Here is a 6,023-nt window from a genome sequence, read left to right as displayed (position 1 = left end):
GGTGGTGGCACCATAACCTTTTCAGTGCTTAGTGCCTCTAAAGGCCTTCATCCAGCCTGTGTAACAAGCAAACATTCTAAGACCGTCAAACAATACACATGGCATGAAAACAAAAGGCATGTAACTCTTTTAAAAAATATTTAGCAATGATATATTGTTGGGCCTAAACCTTGGGCCAAAAATCCCACCTACTGTATTTGAAAGATGTAACTAACATGACTCTTTTGGATGAGCCTTTAAGTACACTTGCCTTCTTGGAAACGTTCCCAAATTGTTAAAAGCTGCTTATGTAGATAACAAACACACACTTGGTGGCTGGAGCTGCAAGCAGCTTGTGCAATAAAACTTTTTTTTTTGTGCCAACTTGTGCCTTAGAATTTGTAATTTGAATTTGAGATTCTGTAAACAAGCTGCAAAAAAACAAAACAAAATCATACTGTAAGCAATATGATTCCAATGTTCCAGTCTAGGTGCCTGTGGCAATTGCCCTTTCTCTATTGCAATTGTGCATTTACAACACCCTGTTGTTGCATAAGGGAAGTTTGTGCAACCCTTCTATTCCAGTGTATTATGATAAGATATACATGCTATACTACCACTCCAGCAAGCGTTCAGCATTTTCTCTTTCCATTCATTGCTCCAGTTACTGATCCCGTGAGAAAGTCTATGGATTTCATGGGTAGGAAGGAGGCCAATTGCTGGTGTGCGTGTATGTTTTCTAGATTAAAGACTGTTGGAGAGCCTGAACTATTTTCTTAAGACATTTGAGCCAGCATTCTTTTAAAGATGGTCATTATACTGAGAATTATGAAATGTTGGGTTGCAATTGCTGCGTTTCTTAGGCCTCCTCGTTTTTCTTTCAATTGTTGCAATCCTCTTAAAAAACAAACAAACGTGAAAAATGAGTTTCCGCCACCTCAACTGCCTGTAATATTTGGTACATATTTTTGACACTTTGCAAAGCAAAAACTAAATTTAAAAGAAAAGAGCACTTATGGACAAGTGAAATATAAGCAGCTATATTAAAGAGAGGGTTTGAGACTGCTTCAAAGCCATCTCCTGCATAGGCAATGCTGCTTTATTGCCATGCACAACCAACCACTGTGGTGTCCAAGCTAGTTGAGGCTAGCACTGCCAGAGACTTGATGCTTGTGACCCCAAGTAATACCGTATTTACTCAAATCTAATGCTCATCTCTTTTGGTCAAATTACGTTGTGAAAATTAAGGTACGCATTAGATTCAATGGCACATTTACATTTGCCAGCAAATGCTTTTTTTGGTTTCAACGTTCTGAAAATTGAGGTGCATTATATTCGAGGGTGCATTAGACTTGAGTAAATACGATATATAGAATTTAGTATCTCAGGTTCCGTACAAACAGCAAAGCACTGTATATTTGCATAACACCAAACCATGGTTTAGTGCTACATCGACAAATATGAATGGGGCCAGTCAAAGCATTAGTGTTGTGCATGCTCCCTTCTCCACGTGCAGAGCTAGAAGTCCAGTGCCTCCTAGTGGCTAAACTCTACAATAACACTATACACACAACAGACTTTATTTTTTCATAGACCTATAGGTGCTCCTGCCACTCTAACTGTGCTTGCACGCTCTCTTTAACCAAAAACCTCAGGTGTACCATGCATACACAAACACATGGCTGATTTCTGGTAATGGGGAAGGAAGAGAGATCTGGTCTGGAGTGAAGCAGAGTCAGTGGTAGACCCTCCTGACCATATGTGCCAACCCTTAGAGGTCGAGATCCCTTCGCCCCCCTTAAAATATTTGAGGGTGCCACCCCTAAAGCTGGTGGACATTGCCATTCAAATGGGATGTGTGCACTGTGTTTTATGATTGATGATGTGGGGCGGAGCTTACCTGCCCCCCCCCCAATATTTTATTCAAGTTGGCACACCCCTGCTCCTGATGGGCCAACAACTACCCAAATGTGCCACCTTGTGACATTGGGCATGAAGGCAACTGTGATCTTTACTCTCTGAACAAGCCTGGCCCCACTCATTCATACAATAGCAATCTCTCATGTAGATTGCTGTAACAAGCTCTACGTAAGGCTGTCCTTCAGTACAGTTTGGAAGTTTTGATTAATGCAGAATATAGTGGCTTTCAATTTAAACAGGAGAGAGCACAGCACTCCAATTTGCACAGGTTATTTATTAGTTTCTATCATCATGTTAAGGAGTCTTAGTTTAAAGTCATTGGCAGCTTTGATTCTGCATGCCAACAGGTGTACCATCTGCCATGGGTGCCATGTGTTTCATGGTATTTGTTAATTATAAAACAAAAATTATTTTTAAAAACCTCAAGCTGAGAGTTGTTGGGTTTTTTTTGCCACTGTTGCTGCTGTTCTACTGCAATTTTTGATTAGGTTATATGTTTCTAATTTTAAAAGTGGATGTGGTTTTATTGTTCCATTTTAAACTGGCTCAGAAATTTTACAAATATATGGACCTTCAAAAGCCTTTGAAAGAGGTTGTGCAAAACTATTGAGTGTCGTGAGGTACTGGAAAATCCCAGTAACAAAACACCTGCAACACACAATGCAACGTACGGTATACAAGTTCTTGAGAACAATCTGCAACCCTTCTGACCTGATCACAAGGTAGAATTACCAAACCAGTTCTCAGCTATTTATGTGCAATGTACTGTAACCATCTTCATTAGGAAAATGTGCAGGGGCAGGGGATTAGAAGTTGTCCATGCCCAATCCTAAACATTTTCTTCAGTATAATTTTTAATTTTTTGCACTGGGACAAGCCTCAGGCTTTTGATGTGGTTTGTGTCATTCTAAGCGATTATTTATTAGCCTGTTGCATTAAAAAAAAGAAGTGTTCTATACGTTTCACCGAAGGGTTTTGAAACGTTCATTTAGATTGGTAGAGTGCATGCCTCTAAGGTATACAAGTACTGTAAAAAGCTATATGACTTACCACACCTGTCTTTCTTACACTGTCTTTCGTCATGACCTGAAAGGACTTGTGTAATGCTCATCTTCTAAGAGCTGGACTTAATCCATTTGTTGTTGTACACTGAAAGCAGCTATGTGCCATCTCGTGATCAGCTCCTCACTCATCCTGTGTTCTCATTGTTAGCTGAGAAAGTGAAGACACTGTGCCCATCTTCTAATCCAATCTGCCATCTGGATATAATTTAATATGCAAAACTATGTTTCTAACAGCTATATCAGGCAATCATATCTAAGCAACAAACAAACAGGTATTTTAGAATGAACTGTAAAAATTGTTAGCAATTTAACAGGAATATTGCCGATCGAAAGGCCGGCGGTTCGAATCCCTGCGGCGGGGTGCGCTCCCGCTGCTCGGTCCCAGCGCCTGCCAACCTAGCAGTTCGAAAGCACCTCCGGGTGCAAGTAGATAAATAGGGACCGCTTACCAGCGGGAAGGTAAACGGCGTATCCGTGTGCGGCTCTGGCTCGCCAGATGCAGCTTTGTCACGCTGGCCACGTGACCCGGAAGTGTCTCCGGACAGCGCTGGCCCCCGGCCTCTTAAGTGAGATGGGCGCACAACCCCAGAGTCTGTCAAGACTGGCCCGTACGGGCAGGGGTACCTTTACCTTTTATTCAACATAACTACATGAATGAATCATTAACCTGAAGAGATTAACATCTCCCAGTATTTTTGCATAACGCAGAAAAACAGTTGTTTAGATACTTTCATGATCATGAGGAACAATGGTGGGGAGGAAGACGGTATGGACATAAAAAGTTTATTTTGGCCATCACAAAATCAGGCTAGGCCAGAAATACTTGATAAGAAGATTTCATCTACATCTTAGGAAACATTCCTAATAGTAAGAGCTGTTTGACAGAGGAATAGAAGGCTTAGGAGGAGGTGGGCTCTCATTCACTGGATCTATTTACGCAAAAGTTGGGCAGCCATCTCTTGGGCTATTGCATAATACAGATTTGGATTTTCCATAGGAAGGGGAAATCTGGATTAAATGTTTTAAAAAACAGCAGGGGCTGGTATTTTGATCATACAGTAAGTGGGGTGTGGACCAGGTGACCTACACAGTCCCTGCCAACAATTCCAATATCCTGTTTGCACATAATACTAAGCTAAACCATGGCTTCACACAAATGGGCAAACGGGGATTCATGGAGAGAAGACTACGGCTGCTTTGCTTCTTCTCTGCTCCTGATGCTGCCACCCTGGTGTGATCTAAGCCATGATTTGGCTTAGCGCTACTTCTGAACTCAGGATCATTGCTTATTTCACTCCAGACAAAACACAAGCAGTGGCCAAAGTTTGTTCTATGATTTAACACTCGTGGTTTGTCCAGAGTGAGATAAACCACAAGCTCGGCTTCAGATGGAATGCTAAGCCAAAACACGGCTGAGATCAGAGCAGCCATGTGGTGACAGGACCAGGAGAGCAAAGCAGCCACAAACTTCTCCCCAGGAAGCCAAACATTTTCTTGTTTGTATTAATCCCTCATTTGGCTTAGCATTATGTGTGAAATGGGCCCTATGATTCTGTAAGTCATGGCCAGCCCCATGGCTGATCATAATCATTATTAAAGGCGTGTTTAGTTCGACCCTTTCCCCCATTTTATTAATTCAGACTTTTCATAATCCATGAAGGACTGGGTGCTAATTGAAGATGTATCATAATTGAATATTGTAATCACAGTACATTTGTGGGACATGTGGTAATCATCTCCCACTGAGCTCTGTGGAACAACACAGACCAACAGGTCTTTCCCTCTCTCCTCCATTATTGTACACACAACAGTAATAATGCAATCCTGGCTGTGAGATTGAGGAGGTAATCTTTGCTTTAAAGAAGACAAGAGAGTTAACTTGAACTGACAGTGGCATCGCAGCTAAGCAGCCTTGCATGAAAACAAAGATGTTTCCTGCATATGGTTGAATAATTATGTCCCCCTGCTGATTAAAGAAAGTGTTGTCATTTTGAAGTACACCAACAACATTACGCTTAAGGCAAAACACAGATGAAGGGACAATTTTCAGAAATGAAATCTGTATGCTTTTTGTATGACTAAAAGTACCCTTTGCTGGAGAAGGAGATCCAATTGGGATCTATCCAACACTGGTCCTACTCAGAGTAGACCTGTTGTAATCCATGGGCATGACAAACTTAGGCCCCTTAATCTCAGCGGGTCCACTCATGAGTAGAACTTAAATACAACCGTCAGACTATAGAGCAAAAGGTGGAGTTTTTTTGCTATTTATTTTTCAAAAGATTTTATTGAAGCTTTTTATAATACAATAAGATAAAGGAAACTCATTTAAATAAAAACAAACGCAGAAAGAAAGAGAAAAAAATGCAGAGTCCTATCTCAAAGGTAGCTCTATAACCCTTGCAGTGGCGTAGCGTGGGGGGTGCAGGGGGGGCTGGCCGCACCGGGCGCAACACCTGGGGGTTAGGGTTAGGGGGCGCAAATCCACGGGTTAGGGGGCGCAAATTACTTGCCTTGCCCCGGGTGCTGACAACCCATACTACGCCACTGAACCCTTGTCACCCACAGACAAGGTGGCGGTTTTTTTTTTTCTGTTGGCAGCTATATTCCCCTTTGGGACCCGATGCTGCTGGTGGGTGGGGCCAGAAGCAAAAGGGGAGGAGCCACCCCCTTTGCCTAATTCTTCTATCAACTGCATCTTTCTTTCTTTCTTTCTTTCTTTCTTTCTTTCAAGCTGGCTGCTGAGAGAGAGGCAATTACTCTTATTATTTATTAAAGCACTTATTTTTGTCATATAAAATATCAGGGTGCTATACAACTATGAAACATGCCATTAAAAATAATACCACTGTAAACAGTAGTTAATGTGCCTGCCTAATTAAACAGTGGAGTACCCCCCAGTGAGGCTCGCTGGCGGGGGCACACCCACCTGAGAGGCTCCTGCCGCTGGAGCACCTCCACGGGCAGCTAGCCCCGCCCCCTGCTCCGGGTGCTGGAGCACCTAGCTCCACCACTGTTTATCCACACTTTACAGTATTGTATCTTGTAAAGTTCTGCTGG

Source organism: Podarcis erhardii, assembly GCF_964252035.2.
Source record: "Podarcis erhardii genome assembly, chromosome: 3".
Lineage (NCBI taxonomy): Eukaryota > Metazoa > Chordata > Lepidosauria > Squamata > Lacertidae > Podarcis > Podarcis erhardii.
Note: the sequence above shows the minus strand (reverse complement) of the source record.